The 17,526-nt window shown below is 47.5% G+C and overlaps 1 protein-coding gene and 1 pseudogene across 11 annotated transcripts in view; both read left to right on the forward strand.

Moving 5' to 3' along the window:
• Phactr1 (phosphatase and actin regulator 1) overlaps nt 1-17,526 on the forward strand; it is a 500,641-nt gene that overhangs the window by 315,930 nt on the left and 167,185 nt on the right. The gene's annotated exons all lie outside the window — the stretch shown is intronic.
• The window catches only part of LOC107149366, an 80,518-nt pseudogene continuing 66,775 nt past the window's right edge, over nt 3,784-17,526 (forward strand).

The following is a 17,526-nucleotide window of genomic DNA, read 5'->3' on the forward strand; positions in this document are numbered from 1 at the left end:
ATCTCTTTCCTTTCTCTTGTAAGGACACCAGACACTCAATGTAGGGCCCAGTCTGTATCCAGGATAATCTTCTTCAGGGATCCGTAACTTTATCATAGCTGCAAAGACCTTTCCAAATAAGGTCACTTTCATGGCACTGGGGCTTAGAACAGGGACTTGTCTTTTGGGAGGACAGGGTTCAACCTGCTGTGATATTAAACTTTAAATTGGATAAGACAGGAGAGGCCCAGTGGGTTGAGAGGAATTAGAAAAATCAATGCACTTTAAGTTTCAGGGAGGTCAAAGAATTCTAAGCAGTCAGTGGGAGCGGCCTCAGAAGCACACTGGGAAGGGAAGGAACTACATTCTCAAATCAGTGATTCTCCAGGTGGTGCAGACTCAAGCCACTGGAGGGGACCTGCGATGGAGGAGGAAGCCAGGAGACAGGATCAGCTGATTCAAAACATAGTAAATGACCCTGCCTACAAACAGACACACACTCAGATATTTTATCTATAAAATTTTGGGCTGACTTAATTTGCCATTTTTAATTGCATTAAAAGGAACTTTCCTCTTTGGTTTTAATAATCACTTAATTGTCGAATGGATACTTTCTTGGAAAGATTCTCTGTGCTGTCTTTTTCCAGAGTGAGATGTTTTAGTCCGCCATTACTTTTAAGCTACTGAAGTAATGCAATTGAATTGATTTATAGGAAATCAAAGGTAGCTGTTTAATCTTCTGCTCCAGCAATTAGCACACCTAGTTAATATGGACAATGGTATAACAGGAGAGCACCGTCCAGGAAGGAGTAATTGTTGGCCTTCTCCCCTGTCCACCTGGGCATCTTGGAGTCAGTCTTGCTGTGCCAACCCTGCCCGACTGCAGCTATAATGAAGAGCTGGGCCTGAAACCTTGTAAACTCCGGTGGCACTCATGGCGGGGTCCAGAGAAGCCCCTGAATCTAGCATTGTTCCTCCCTAAGTGAAACTCCTTGAATGCAGAAGACAGTCTAGATTGGATTCTGCCTTTGGGCCTAGTAGGATAGGCTTCTGGGCTCTTCAGGGGAGTCCCTCTCTGATACCTGGTATGGCTGGCCCCCATCATAGCCCCAGATCACATTTTTTCCTCTAGAAGTTCCTAACGTGCGTGTGATTGGGGGAATACATTTGCAGTTCTTGGGCCAGAGAAATCCTAAGAGTGCATCAAAGTTTATCTTGACTTTCTGGAATGTAGGATTGAAGACCACTCTTAATAACTGCCTCTTATCCAGCCCACGTCCACCTCTATGAAAGTCCACCATGGAAGCTCTATGGACCGTCCCTGGCTCAGTTGTGAGCTGGAAGTTCATATTCTTCCAACTCAAGGAAGAGATGAAACCGATAGGTTGGAAAAAATAATGATGAGGAACAGGCATTTGTGCTCTTGAAAGAGAGTAGACCACAGGCATCGCACCCTAACTTCAGGTTGCGTTGATACCCCCATCTTGTAGCTAACAAAGCAATCCATGTGCTTGTTCAGAGCCTCGGGTTTAGACTTCCACAAACCACCGAAAGTTCACAAAGGAGACCAGCTTAGCTTATTGGACGTATTTTTGTGCCAGACACTGCCATTATCCATAAAATGACAGTAGTGGGGAGGGGCATGGCCCCCTACCTCCCAAAGGTTATGGAAAAGAAAAACAGGTAATTAGGTGAACAGTTACCATAAAGAATATCTGATCTCATCAGAGAACACAGAGGAGACAAACCCAGGGGACTTACAAGTTGCAGAAGGGTTTCCCAGAGAAAGGGCTCTTTAACCAAGGAATGGAGCAACCAACATGAGATGTCGTCTCTCCTCAGTGACAGAACCAAATGTCGCAAAGGCTGGGGAAGAGAGAAGCTGGCATGTCCTCCAAAGAGCTGCCGGGGAGGAGCAGGAGGGAGTCGAGAGAGATGAACAGGGAGAGGTGGACAGGCGTCTGCTTTTGAAATACCTTCGTGGGGCGTGCTGAGGAGGCTGGGCCTTATCCCAACACAATGGGAAACTCCCAGAGGAGCACCTTTTAGAACTATCCTCTAAATGTGGGAGAAGCTTGGAGTGGCACCCGATATTGATTTCAAGGTTAGAAGGTCACGCCTGTATATTTGTGTCTGTGATGAGAGGGGTTTACTTGTGATCGAATCAAGACACCTCATTAACGTCACTTCAAGAGGAACGTTCAGTGTCCCTGTTGATTCCCGTGGCAAAGACACGGGGTAGCAGGTGGTTGATTATAGGAGAAGACAGCCTAGACTAAGATAGTGACATGAGGAGCTGAAGACTGCGCACAGACCGAGCGAGGGACACTTAGGAGACACAGTGAGCAAGACTCGATTACGGACTGAACGAGGAAGACGAGGGAAGGGGGAGGAGCCGTCCTTGGATCTCCCACGGAGCAGTCAGATGAAGGGAGGCACCACTCACTAGGTCAGGGACACGGAGATGGGGCAGGTTTTAAGGAAAATGATCCACTTATTTCGGGGACTGCTGCATCCCTGTGTTTTCAAGACGTCGATGGAGGGGACACTGGGGGGAGAGAAGAAACAGAAGAGGTGTGGCTGGAGGTGCAGAGTGGGGGTCCCAGGCACCTGAAGAGCAATGGGAACTGTGGAGTGTGAACTCCAACGAGGAAGTCAGTGTGAGCACGGGGCTGCGGCAGCCCCCTGAGGTCCACCAGCCTGTGGGTCAGGAGCAAAGGCAGGGAACGCAGGAAACCAGGAGGGGGCTGACGGCACCACTGAATAGGAGGAGAGAGCCCAGAAAAAGTCCACTCTGGGAGGGGGTGAGACGTGTCCGGTGCATTTGGTGACAACTTGTGGTGGGTGTGTTTGGGATGATGGTTTGGGGGAAGCCATGTGGCTGGGATTTGGGTAGCACAATGGCTGAGGAGTAGGGGCAAGGAGAACAGGCAGACCTCGTTGAAGAAGCTTGGCTGAGAGGAAGGAGAGGAGTATACAGTCGTCTCCCAAAGAGGATGTGAGCTAGAGGAAAGTGGATTTTTGTTTTTTCTTTCCTTAAGATTGATTGGATTGTTAAGTCACAAAATTTGCCTTAACGTGGCGTTGACGTCCCAAGGGAAATGGAAACATCAGCAGAGCGACTGTGAAGCCAAAGAAATGTTTTTCCACACATTTGTCGGAAGTGACCATTCTCACAGCTAGGAGAAACAAACACACAAAAAATCCGTATTATTTAGAATATGATTTTAATAAAAAAAAAAAAGTCACCAAACCAAATTGACTGGCTTTCAGCCTCTGGCTGGATCACACATTCTCTTTGGGAAGTTGTTTGGAGTATTCCCATCTGGATTCAATCTCTAGCACCAAAAAAAAAAAAACAAGTAAAATGAGGTCAAGTTTGGACAGACCAAGAATATCTTTACCTGTGTCCATTTTGACCCACAGAGGGAACTTCTAGGGATTAGAAGGCAGAGTAGACTTCATAGTTCTATTGTTAAAACTTTTTTAAAAAATCCGTATTTCCTGTAGGCTAAAGACTATGGAAATCAGTACCCTCTAGTGCTAGGTCATTAAAGATGCAATTGTTTCCTTTCAAAGTGAACTTTGAGCTGGGCACAGTGGCACACACCTATAATCCCAGTGGCTTGGGAGACTGAGGCAGGAGGATTGTGAGTCCAAAGCCAGCCTCAGCAACCGAGAGGTGCTAAGCAACTCAGTGGGACCCTGTCTCTAAATAAAATACAAAATAGGGCAGAGGATGTGGCTCAGTGGTCTTGGAGGTCTCATTCTGTGGTTGGCTGACTCCATTGCTCTGGGCCTACAATGAGGCAGCACTTCAAAGTGAAAGGGCTCATTGGGGAAAAGCTGTCAGCTGATGGCCGCTGGGAAGCAGAGGGGAAGGCCACAGGGAAGATGCACCCTCCAGGGCTCCTACACAGTGACCCACCTCCCCCAGTCACATCCCCCTGCCTGCAGGTACCACCCAGTCAGTCTGTTCAAACTGAGATGCACTGATTGTGTTATAGCTCCCACAATCCCATCACTTCACCTCCAAACCTCCCTGCCTTAACACAGGGGCTCTGGGGGGACATGCCATACCCAAACCATAAAACAATAAAATGGCTTTTTCCTTTGTCTCCCAGCATGGACCAGAGCATGTGGTAGAGAGCAAGTGCCCAGCCAGTACAGATTGAGTTGAGGCAGTCACGTGGCCAGGCAACTATCTTTTTATACATTCACTAGCCAAAATGTGACAGAGGAGAGAGGGTTGTTACTGCAGTTGTGAGAGGATGATCCTAGGCTTCAAACAGTTTGCTGTCATTCATGATCACGTTTCTATGTATCGGAGTTACACACAGGTTAGGCTGAATGACGGCACAGGTAGAAGCTCAGGTTATTGGACAGGATTGTGATTTGGGTTATTTATTGCTGTGTAACAAAATATTACAAAACTTAGTGGCTTAAACCAACAACCACTTGTATTGTTTGTTGTGGCCTGGGGGTTGATCTGGCTTAGCAAGGCACTTCTTCTGCTGGGTTTTTTTTTTTTTTGGGGGGGGGGCTCTCATGCATTCAGAAGCAGATGAGCTTGGAGATTTCTGGAGACTCACTAGGGATGCAGGGAAAGCCGAGCCTCTCCCTGTAGGCTCAGGTGGTTCAACCAGGCTGTCTGAGCTCTCGGGCCCCATCTCTGTAGCCTTTAAAATAGGGACACATAAGGTACCTTACAAAGTTGTGAGAACTTAAAAAGAAGTTAAGTAATAGGAAAAGTCTTAGAATAGTACCTGCGTATAGTAAGTCTTATCTGCCATTATTTTTTCTTCTAGACATGCATTTTTTTTTTAAAAAAAACACGACTTTTAAGAAAAAGACTCCTGATGTCTTGTTCTCAGGCTGTGGCTGGTGTGTGTAAAGTGATGATGTTTCTGTGTGTGTTTGGGGGCTGCTTTCTGACACACCCTCCAACTCCACAGAGTTGGGATTTTGCCCTTGTTTCCTTAGGTTCCAACAAGTTAGTCCACTGAAGGATTTCCTCCTCTCTCTGAACTGACAATGAAGTGAACAAACCTGGGAGGAATTCTCCACCCTGTTTCTCCTTTACTTCATCCAGGAAGCCCACGTTCCTGGAGGGGAGACTGGCCACGACCTCCTTCTGAAAATCTACGGGGGGCCAGAAGGCTCAGAAACAGAAGGCACGTGAGCAGAGTGACCGTAGACTTCACCTTCCAAACCTGGACATTTAAAAAAAAAAATGTCCTTATATAAATATAAGCCAGACCTGGGTCAGGCAAGGCCGAGAGTGTACAAAACCACAGGGTCTCAAGTTGCAGAACTGAGGCCAGCTCCATTTTACAAACAAAAGAAGGGCCCGCTGTTCTCAAGAGAAACTGGAAGGGGCGTGGGAACCCCGTGCATGAGACTGTTAGAATGGCCCTCCACTGTCCACCCTTCTGTCCAGTTACTTAGTGGTAGCCGAATCCCTTGGCTTCTTTGCATAATGAAGCTGCTGCCTTCCCAGCCCTAAGAGGGTGACTGGAGATCTACCCCCAGGCCAGTTTCCTCCACTGGCAGTTTTTTCTCTCTTCCTCCGTGTTTCTCTTGCTCTCCAAAGTTCTGGACGGCATCTGGCTTCAGCTCCCACCCCAGCACCCTGGAGCTGTCTCCCACACCTTCCAGGCATGCACAGCACACACTCGACTGCTGCCACTCACCTTCGACCCTCCCTGAGCACTAGTCCACCATGTGACCATAGGACACTAGCTGTGGTGCGGCTCTCACCGCCTCGGCCATCCTGTGAGTCGGTGGGTGGCCCCTGATGTCTGTTTTGTGCCTGAAGATGGTGAGACTTGGAAGAACCAGTGACCTGCTGAGGATCACAGGCTGGTGGGCGGCAAAGCCCTAGATTCTCACGCAAGCCTGTCTCACCCCAGAGTGCCCGGGGCTTCACCTGGAAATGTCACCATTGCACATGACTTGAAAGCGTAAGGAGTGGGACGGTCAAGGCGTCAGATGTCTAGGTGGGTTCGTTTTTTATGCACTTGAGTTCAGCTGATTTATTAGGGAAACGGAAAAGAATATTAGAAACAGGACGTGGAGATTTTGGTGACAAAAGCTGGGATTACTGAGGCAGAAAAATAAACTACATGATGTATTTTCACTGTTCTGTTTAAAAAAAAAAACGGTGTTTTGTGGTTGATGGCTTTAATTTCCTTGTTAAGTTGTAGGTGGTGACAGGCCTGACATTAGGCAGGGAATCAAATGTGAGTTGGGGCTTGTTGGCCTAAAACAAATATTTAGTGACCTTAATATGAAAAAAAATTGACTCTGAGGCGTGATGTGACTCCAGATAGTTCTTGAAGGTCAGTTTTAAGGGTCCGCCTTCCTCTTGTGAGCCCGAGGGAGAGTTGCAAGATTTTAAAGAAATAACAAGAATGAAATAGCCTTGTGTATTGAGGGTCCACCCTAGTGTGTCTCTGACCTGGGAGAGGAGGCTGTGGGTGGGTGGTAACCCCAAACGTCTCCAGGACTTTTCCTCCGTGGTCACCAGGAGTGATCGTGAAGCTCAGCCCCCTGAGAGGTGGCTCTGAGGGTGGAAGTCAGAGGAGTGAGTTTGGAGTTTGGAACAAGTAGAATTTGGGCACAGGAGACTATTGTGATGCTGCCTGCATATTTTGCCCTCAGATTAACTGAATGTGAGTTTCTCAGAGATGATGTCTTTTCTATAGATAACGACATGTTTGTGGTCCCAGAAAAAGCCATCCGTCCCATCTTGTTGGGGGTTCAGTTCTCTGGCTTGTTGGGGGACAGAAAAGGCTTACATGTAGGAAGGGGCTTGCTGCTGCTGCCCACTGCAGTTCAGAAGGGCCTTTTATGTGCTTTGCAGCAGACAAGAAAGGGCCACTTAACGCCAGAGTTTGGACATCCTGCTAATTCCATTTCCAGAGGGTTCTAGGAAAACAGGATGGAGCAACTACCAACTGTAATTCTGCAGCATCACTTTGCCAGAATATATTCCGATGCAAAAAAAAAAAAAAAAAAAATCAGACAATTTATCCATCGTAGCACAAAACTCTATTTCATGCATGGACAACTGGAAAGATTCATTATAAGAAAATTTGCTATTATAACAAGGTTGATCTTCGTCTGCCTGATGAATGGCTGAAGCATCACTTGATAGATCTGGGCCAGATATTTACAGAGATGCTCAGAACACCGTGCCTCTCCCCCGTGGCCACTGTCACATCGGTTTCTGGCCGGCGAGCTCATGTGTGTTGAATCCTAATTGTGGATGCGTAACCAAATGTCTTCTGAGAAGTCCCTTAACTTGTTTAGTCACTTGTCGTAATTTCATACTTGGATTCCGAGTAGAAAACTTGAGCCTTAAAAATGAAAACAATAGATTCCATCCGAGTTTGAAAGTAGAGACTCAACCCTTGGTGCTGACATTCTTACCCATGTGATCACTGGCACATACTGGTTTCCATTCTTTTAGAACAACTTCCTGTCGTTGAAATCAAAATAGAGCTATCATTGTATCTCTTATCTCGCTTTTGTAATAGGAATTCTTGCTGGTAGTCAGCAGTCACCCTCATAATTATAAGACACTCCCCCCTGGGTATGAGTTGTTGTAAATAACCCTACCACCAACATCATCTACGCCTGCAGCATTTCTTTGGATTGTTTTTTTTTTTTTCCTTTGCTATAGAAACCTGGTTCCAAGGTGTATTGAGTGTGAATGGTTTTATGGCCTTTGCTTTTCCAAAAAGGTTGCAATAATTTTCGCCACCTGTGATGTGGAGAGTAATGACTTCGCGCTCAGCGGGGTGGAAATATCGAGATGCGCAGTGGTGTGAAGTGGAAGTATTAGTGAGAAACCAAGGAGGGAAGATTAGGCCGTTTCTCAGGCTCGTCCAGCACCACTGGGCGGCGTGTCCAGAGTGGCCACGCGGAAGCCGGGGTCATTGGCCTCCATTTGGGCTGATTTCTTCTTTCACAGTTTATTGTGAACTCCTGGGATGAATGTTGCAGAACAGGCTGCTGTAGTCTATTTTCCCTTCCAGAGTAACCGAACTTCAGCAAGTGAGAATTTTAGTAAGAACCAGCTGGAAGATACCTGGAGAGCTCTACCGAATTAGCAGAAGCCACAGAAGGCGTATCTCTGGTAATAGGATGAATAAGGAAAAAAAAGAACACTGAAGGAAATAAACTGAGTGTTTCATGTCTGAGGTGAAGTGCAAAGAAAAGTGCATTCCTTCAATGAGTAGAATAAGGCTTCACGGGGGCCACAGGCCGCAGGCCACCGAGCACCACCGTGTCATTGAGTTTTAGGCAAGGGGGGAAGGATCACTTAAGAGAAAAGGCACAGAAGGGACCAGATTCCAGGCCTTTTCCATCATATTTGGGATTCCAGGCTTTATCTTATTTATAGTTCACTGGGAAAGGTTTTAGCAGGGCAGTCGGAGAGTTCATACTTTCCATTCAAAGGAGGTGAACTAGCAAATCAAGGAAAATGAAAATGTCCCTTAAATGTATATATATAATGTTCTCACTCTCCCTCATGATTAAAGGAACACAGTTTGAAATAAATGAGATGCCACTTTGACTTGCGCTTTTGGCAAAGATAAAATAAATCAACACACCGTCGGTGGCACGTGTGAGACTAGGCCCGGGTGAGTGCCACTGACCTTCTGTGCTGCTGACGTGGCAGGAGGGATCCACGCAGGCTTTTTGGATAGCGTGACAGGAGTCGTCAAGGCGGTGGACGCACTCACCTTTGATCTTGAGATTTACCAACCCAGCAAAGGATGGGAAGGGAAGGGAGAATATTCCAGAAAGAGGAGGGAAAAAAGAAATTCTGCCCAGCTCCCAACTTCAGGAAGGGCTTGTGCAGAAGAATTACAAACTGCCCGGAACTTCGTCTACGTGTACGGTGCAGAAACACAGTAAGATGGATGTGGCGTTCGTTCCCTCCTGATTGTTTATAATAGCAAAACAGTGGCAACGACGAAGCCGTCATCGCAGGACGGGTTCCATAAATCACAGTCTTTCCACACAGTGCATTAGCAGCGAGCCACAGAAGAGCCGGGGGAAGATTTATATCTTCAGAGGCAGAGAGAACTTCAAGATGCGCCGTTCAGTGGGGGAAAGCCAGATGAGGTGCAGAACAGCACCCGCTTGATGACGGTGCTGACATGAGCGTCACAGAGTCGGCTGGATACGTGCGTGTTGGTTTCTGAATGATTTATTTTCCCCTGCAGAAATAAGGAAGAAACACTTGAGAGTGTTGTGTGATCTTTGAGGATAAAATTGGGTGTTTTAGATTCGAATTATTTGAATTATTGCCCTGTGTATGGGTTACTTTTTTGCAAAATCACTTTAAAAGGTGTGCTCTCACTGAATTTTAGCCGCACATCAGCAGTTCATTGTGGTTAAACAATTAAATTAATTAAGCACATATGCTCTGCTAAATGTGCTCATCAAAACACGTTCTGTATTGCCATTCACCCTCTAAACTCTTCACGTGTATTGACTCTCATTAGTCACTAGCTTTCATCTTGCAATTTACCAACCTAGCAAAGGATGGTAAGATAAGGAAGAATATCCCAGAAATAGGGAAAAAAATATTCTGCAAAGCTCAAAGGGCTTGTCCAGAAGAATTATGATACTGTCAGAAACTTCATCTATAGGAGACAGGGAATATTTTATTCCCATTTTGACGATGAGGGAACTGAGGCACAGAGAAGTTAGGTAACTTACCTCAAAGTCACACAGCATTTACAGAGGAGAGGTAGGGTTTGAACTGTTAGTCAGCTGGCACCCAAGTCCGCTATCTTTTGCTCAATTATTATTATTTTTTATTTTCCAGTATTAAAGTAGGAAGTTTTCCCCTAACATCTTGGTAATGATCCATATACTATGACTCATTATCCACTTGAGGTTCTGTCAGTGAATGAGTGTTTTATTATTAAGAGGCTAAAGTTGTTTCTGTCCCCTGCTGCAATAGGTGCCGCTTTCTCAGATGCAGAACTTATTTAGGGTTCATCTGGAGACAGTGAGGTCAATTCATAAAGGAGGGAAGGGTCCTGCTATAGTTTGGATGAGTGTTCCCCGAAGGTCCATCGTTAAAGATTTGGTCCCAGCCTGAAGCTCCATTGGGAGGAAGTGGAACATGTAGGAGGTGGAGCCTGACGGGAGGAGGCTAGGTCATTGGGGGGTGCCTTGAAAGGAATATTGGGACCCCTGACCCTTCTTGTCTTGCTTTGCTTCCCAGCCATGAGATGAGAAGCTTCCTCTACCACATGGTCCCCAATGATGCATGGGGCTTTCATAGTCCCCGGAACAATAGGGTCAACCATCCATGGACTAAACCACCAAAACTGTGAGCCAAAAGAATCCTTTCCTCTTTTTAAGTTAATTTATCTCAGGTATTTTGTCACAGTGATGGAAAGCAGACCACACATGCCCTGGCAGCTCTTCCTCCTTTATGAACCCGGGTTTTGCTTTTCTGACACATTTCCCTTCCAGCCACGCTGTGAGCCTGGGACGCATTCATCGTTCCTTCTGTCATCGGAAGCAGTAGGCTGCCAGCCTGTGCTGCCTGAAGACCCCAGTTGCAGAGCACTTAACAGCTCAAGGTCATAGGCCAATGGATCTTTCTGGCCTCTGAGTCAGCTTGAAAAAACAAAATACCGCAAGTCAAGCTAGATCCAGGGCTCCTCTTTGGGGAATTATGTCATAGAAATAAACAATAGTGTCTGATCGGAAGAACTTCTCAGCAATAAATTATATGGGGGGAAGAAAAGCATCTTTCTTTTTTTCCCAACTGGCTGATACTTCTGATGGTTTGCATTGCCCCGTTATTTGCTGTGGGTTTCTATGGCAAATTTCTTTGTTCAACAAGCACTTACCCAAGATCTCCTTAAATGTCGGGTGCAGGAAATGGAGAGCCAAAGAGGACAGGGTCGCCCACACCACGCACGGTATGGAAGAAAGAGAACTGGCGGCCAGTCATTGCAGGGCTGGGTGGTGAGTGCTCCTGAGGTTCTGCATGTGCCCTGGAAGCCCACGAGTTCCTGGATTGCTTTAAGAGAGCCCCCATTGGCAGCTCCTGCTCAGGGAAACGCCTTGCAATATCCACTGGCAATACACAGGCTCGGGTCCTCCAGCCCCTCGCCTGTTGGCGCCCACGGGACAGACACGTAACGTCTAGCAGTGCAGACACAGGCCTCCGTGTGGGGAATGGTACTGGAGAGTTCCTGTCTGTTGGGATGGGCCTGCCCCGGGGCGTTCACATCCAGCTTCCCATTTGTTTCTTGAGCATTTACTTTGTACTTCCCAGTGGCTGAGCGCTAGGTCAGGTGCCTGCACGCAGAGTTGAAAAAAGATCATTCCTCACCTTGAGAGGAATATGGCTCACTCAGAGTGGAAGTAGAGATGGCAGCCGGATATGGAGAGCCAAAGGGGACAGAGTGAGGGGACTTTGGCACTGGTGTTCAAGGTCGGACAAAAGAGAAAGGACGGTTCAGACAGAAGAAGAAATGCTGGAAGGGCGCGTCCACAGGACTGATAAGAGGAACTGGCATGAAGGGGGTCAGTGGGGTGCTGCTGGGGTCAGGAGACGCTTTACCTCCCATAACGGTAGCCCCAAGTCGGTGAACCCAGGCCCAGGGCTGTCCCACGTGTGGCCCGTACACTGGCTCATCTGGTTCTCACGTCGGACCCTGAGACAACAGGCCCATTTTGTATCTGTGGACGCTGACATGCAGGGTAGCATGGCGTGTGACAGTGCCCATCCCAGAGCCAGGATCCATGGAGGGCTCCCAGGCCTGCAGCTCAGCGAGGCGTCCTAGCTGCAGTCTCTGCGGCAGGGCCGGGATCCAGGCTGACAGAGTGAGGGGAGAGGACGTTCTAAGCAGAGCCAGTGGGTGACCTGAAGGGCACCAGGTGGGAACCGGAAGCTCCTTCCGGAAGTTGGACTTCCTTGGGAAACGGGTGGTCATGGGTAGGAGGCCTCAGCCGGGCCTGGATCCTGGAGAGTCGTGGAGACTACAGAGCTGGGCTTTCACTCCCCTGGGGGCTTCTGAGCAAGGAGGTGACATAATCACAGCTGGCCTTTGGGTGACTCAGTGGCAGTTAGAGCTCTAACCCGGGAAGGGACCAGCGGGGAGCCTGTCAGGCTCCTGTGAGGAGAGATCATTGGAGCCTCCCATGGGGCGATGGCACCCAAATTAAACCAGAAGCAGAGACAGGAGAGGCACAGCGGAGGTGGAAATGGCAGGACCCAGGAGTCACAGTGTGGGAGTGAGGGAAAGGGGAAATCAAAGCTGGCTCAGAGGTTCTGACCCGGTGACTCATGATCCGTAGTGCTGCTTTAACAGGACTGGCTACGAGTCGAATTTAGGAGATCAGACAGGGCATTCTGCCCTTGACACAGAGCCTGCTATAGTGTGAATAATGTCCCCAAAGGCCCCAAAGTGGTGGGGGATTGCCCCCAGTGTGTGGTGCTATGGGGAGGTGGTGGGACCTCTGGGAGGCGGGGCCTAAAGGGAGGAAGTTAGGTCATTGGGGGCCCCTTCTTCGTTCTCTCTCTCTGCATCTCCACCACCGTGAGGTGAACAGCCCTCCTCTGCCACACGTCCACCATGTTGCACAGTGCCACCACAGGCCAAAAATGTAGGGTCAAACGACCGTGGATTGGAGCCTCTGAAACCAGTGATTGGAGCCCAAGTCAACCTCACCTCCTTGGGAGTTGATGACCTCAGGCATTATGTCACAGTGACAGAAAGCTGACTAACATCCGCCCTTGTGACCTGAGAAGATCCAGGAGGGGCACCATGTGTCCAAAGGAGAGGGAGCATTCTTACCCCAGTTGTATTAGTCTCCTTGGGCTGGTTTCCTTCAGGCTGTGGAGGGAGTATGTTCCAGGCCTTTCCCTTGGCTTTAGGGGGTTTGCTGACAATCTGTCATTATTTTTTTCTTGCTCACAGAAGCATCTGCCCGATCACTGCCTTCATTTTTCACCTGGCATTCCCCGCTGTGTGCCTTTCTGCTGCAAATTTCCACTTTTTATAAGGAGCTGGGTTCAATTATTACATCAGGGGCTCATGCCATTCCAATCTAATCCAACACCATCTTCAACAGCCCCATCTCTAAATGAGTCACCTTCTGAGACACGTGGGATTAGGACATTGTGTTAGTCAGCTCTTCGTTGCTGGGACAAAGTACCTCAGGAAAACAACTCAGAGGATTTATTCTGACTCACAGTCTCAGGGGTTTCAGTTCACGGTCAGCTGGCTCCATGCCTTGGAGCTGAGATACAGAGCATCATGGCAGAAGGATGGAGTGGAGGGAGGCTGCTGACCTCGTGGTACCTGAGGAGGTGGGGGAGGTTGAGCAGGAAGGGGCCTGTTCAAAGTAGATCTTCCAGGCGTGGCCCAGCACCTACTTCACCCAGGGAGATCTGCCTCTGACAGTCTCCACCACCCTCCAATAATGCCACGAAGGTCTTGATCTACTGATGAGGTCAGAGCCCCCGTGATCCAGTCTCTCCAGAGCCCACCTCTGAACACTGCTGCCTCGGGGACCAAGCCGTCAACACATGAGCCTTTGAAGGACCTTCCAGATCCCATCCGTAGCAGACCTCCACACGTGAATGCTGGATAACCAGTTCAAACCCTCATGGCTGTGAATGAGGTGACGTCCAGTTGCTCTCAAAAGATAACCACACTTCTGTGGTCCTCGGGCATCTTCTCGGGGTTTGTGAGCCATCTATTATTGGCTTACAAAATGATTATCAAGTCCACTGGAGCCGAAGCCTGTTGACAGCTCATTATTGGACGTGCAAATATTTTTAATGAGCCAGAGAAGGTCAGGACATGAATTATTCCTGAGATCTGGGCATCCTCCTGGTTTCTCAGCTCAAGAGCACTGGTAATCCTTCCCCCAAATATCATCTTGCAGAAATAATCGCTCCCCAGCCAGGAGCACGTTCCTGCTGGCTGGTTCGCTCTCCCCTGGGGATAAGCTGCTTGAGAAAGAAGAGGTGAAGGCCCGAGCCGAAGCCGGGAGCACCCAGCGTGTGGCGGTCCAGGTGAAGTCCCACCTTCCATGCACATGGGGAAATAACTTTATTTTGCTCCGGTTTGGGCATCTAGCTTTGTCATAGCTTACGATTTTTAACTCAACCTCGAGTTTTTCTTTCTTGGAAATGAATTATATCACATTGTCCAAAAGAAATAATATCTTCCAAAAATATTTTTAAGGTATTTGATCATTTTTCCAGTTGATTTTTATCCTTATGTGAGGCTGATAGGCTCTTGTGGCTAAAGAGAGTCAGAAAAGAACACATTTGGATCAAGATACAATAAGATCCTTCCTCATTAAAAAAAAAAAATTAAAAAGCCAACCAAAGGAGACCTGCCCAGGGTTCATCAGATGGGTGAACAGGGATGGATGGGCACCCGGACCAGCTCTCAAAGCGCTCTCCCCAGGTGTTTGTGATTCAGATCCAGTTCTTCCCTAAATAGCTCACTGGTGGTATTGCATTTCCTAGTGGGTCTCTTTACATTTACACCCCATTTATATGATTTGACAGAGTTGGAGGCTGATAGCTGAAACCCTTTTCCTTCACTTCCAGTTTTCGTTGCCCTCCCCATCTCTATCGCCTTGGAGATGAGCTGTTCCGAGCTCCTCATTAATTTTTCACTCTCCTCGCTGCGGGAGACTCACAGGATTCCAGGCCACGGAACACTTGGCAAGCCACCGCTGTATCTAGCATTAAGTTTCCAAAGCACGCCTCAGGGGACTGTAATAGGTAAAGTACCCGGGACCTGCTTGCACACTAATTGTGGGTTTCTTGAGAAAGTTCCATGATGTTCCAATATTTCTTTTCTTTTTTTTTAGTTGGACATTAAATTAAGAGTAGCAGTGAGATACACTAGTGAGATCTCTGGTTCTCACTGTAACCAGGAATATGACCTTGATCATGGGAGTGCACCTCTCTGCACAACTTGGCTTCATCTTCAAAATGTGTATCTTAGACTAGACCATCTCCAGGATTCCATTACATCTTACCTTCCTCTCATTTTTTTTGTTTGTTTATTGTTTGTTTTGTTTTATTTTTTGTACCCGGGATTGAACTCAGGGGCACTCGACCACTGAGCCTCATCCCTAGCCCTATTTTGTATTTTATTTAGAGACAGGGCCTCACTGAGTTGCTTAGAGCCTCACCATTGCTGAGGCTGGCTTTGAACTCGAGATCCTCCTGTCCCAGCCTCCTGAGCCTCTGGGATTATAGGCATGTGCCACCCCGCCTGGCTCTTCCTGTCACTTTGACAGTGCCCATTCTTCTCTCTGGGTTTTAAAGAAAAGATATTTAACGAGTCTTCTGTGGTGCTATTGTTTATTCAGCCAGAAACAGGATCTGTGAGCTGGAAGACTAAAACATTCACCTGCACCCAACTTTATGTATGAAATACACCACATGGAAATCATCACTTAAAACAGCCCTGTTTCCAATTCTGCCATGACCTTGGGGACCTGTTTTATCTTGAACAACCTATACTTAAATGTGTTTCTTTAGTGACCTTTGGGGAAAAAAAAAGTTATTTCAAATGCTGGAGTTTAGGGTTTTATAGGACAAGAGCAGGGCAGAGAAATTCATAATGAGACTAGAGTCTCTGCAAGCCGTGAACACACACAGCTGGCACATTAACCCTATTAAAATTTTCACCCAGCTGGCTTAATTGGAACTGGGTCAAAATGAATAAGACTTCCACTGACTGAATTCATTTACTATCCAAATCAATGGTGCACATGATTTCTTTGCACAAGTCCTCTAAAATGGAATTGAACATATAGATGGGCTTCCAAGAACTAAGAATCCAAATGTTCAATGAACAAGAGGATCAGAGCTGCCTCGCGTCACCTGGTACCGCCTGGATCCGCCGTCTCGGAGTAATTATCTTGGGAATGAACTCTTGATCAGGAGCCAGGAATGCTATCTGTGACAAACAAATTCCCTTATGCTGTCCTTGAAGACAGTAAACAATGTCATAAGAAGGAAACTATAACAAGAAAACTCCATTGGAAAAGAAAAGAGCCAGGTCTTAGGGATTCAGGGATCCTATAATGGTAGAACTGTCCCCGCCGAAATTTGACATCATCCTTAGTGAGAACTTCTTGTAAAAGATAAAAAAGGTTTTTAATGGCTTGCTTCTAGGACTAATAGAAAGCAAAAGAATTTTCAGGCTGAGCCAATGTGAGACTATTTTAAGGAATATGTAGCAAGCAGAGTACAGACAACTGGTTTTCTCAGCATTAACTCCCAATGTGTTGAATAACAAGTGCGTTCTTCATAGGAACAGAGACCAGAACTCTGTACAGCATTTTTAAATGCTGTGTACAAAACCCTAAGCGTGTCACTTTTTTTTTTCCTTGTACCAAACAACAGGGGTTTAGAGCTGTAATTACTATGAGTGTTCCAGTGTTCCAGTCCTTGATATCACCCCACTGGACTTCCCAAATCAGCTTCTCTTTGTAGATGAGCTGATGAACTCCCCCGGAGCTCGGCTTCCTCATGCTTGAAGTGAAGGGTTCAGAATAGATGGTCTCGGAGGCCCCTGCCAGCCCGGATATTCTTTGGTTTTATATCAACACGTTTGGGAAAAACATGTCAGGTTTTATTAAGTATGTCTTCAGCAGCATTCAAATATAGCAGCAGAGATGATGGATGCTGGTGTTCGCCCTTCTGTTTGCAAAACAGCTCTCTCTGTGCACCGTCCTCCCCAGCCCTGCTCCTGCTGACGGCTGCGTGAACGGGGTGCACGATGCTGTCCCAAAGCTTATTTAAGTAAGAGGCCAAAGCAGAGTGTGGCTTTCCTGCTGGAGGTGCCCGCCGTAGGCTTTCCTAACAGGAGCCTGGGAGTACTGTGACATGATGTCCCTCTCACACTGCTAGCCCTTTCCTGCTTTTACTAACAGCTCACTGACGGGCCACACTTTGTTGGCCACAAGGACGGACCTTCATACTGACCAGGAAAGAGCAACCCGAGCCAAGGTAGCCGGGGGGTCAAGGCAGAGCCCTGGGCACCACTCAGGGCATCTCACCCCTGCACTAAGGTATTCTGCGTCCTCCGGCTCTCATGACACCTGACTCCCCTTTTCTTCTGTGTGTCTGCTTCCTTCTCCTCCACTGCAATCTGCAGGAGCTCTTGGGGGCACCAGTTTGCTCAAAGACAGCTCCCGGAGATGGCCGACCGTGTCCATTGTGTCCCCTGTGTGCTGAGGGGGAAATGTGTCACCCTGCCGTTTTGTGCCCGGGGAAACGGTCATTCAGGTGAGATGAAGATATGCTTAGCTTTAAAAATCCCAAAGAGTTTGCACCGAGAGAAATTCCCTGGAAGAAATGTGAAAGAAGGTAACTCGGGGAGAATCTGTGTAGCAAGCTGTGAGCAGTAAAGACGGGTGAGATTTTTTGCCAGTGTGAGCAAGGGGCCATTGTTCAAAATTAACACAATTTGTTCTGAGCAATTTAGAGAGATATTTTTTTTTTTTTAAGAGGCAGAA

Source organism: Marmota marmota, unplaced genomic scaffold (assembly GCF_001458135.2).
Source record: "Marmota marmota marmota unplaced genomic scaffold, marMar, whole genome shotgun sequence".
Lineage (NCBI taxonomy): Eukaryota > Metazoa > Chordata > Mammalia > Rodentia > Sciuridae > Marmota > Marmota marmota.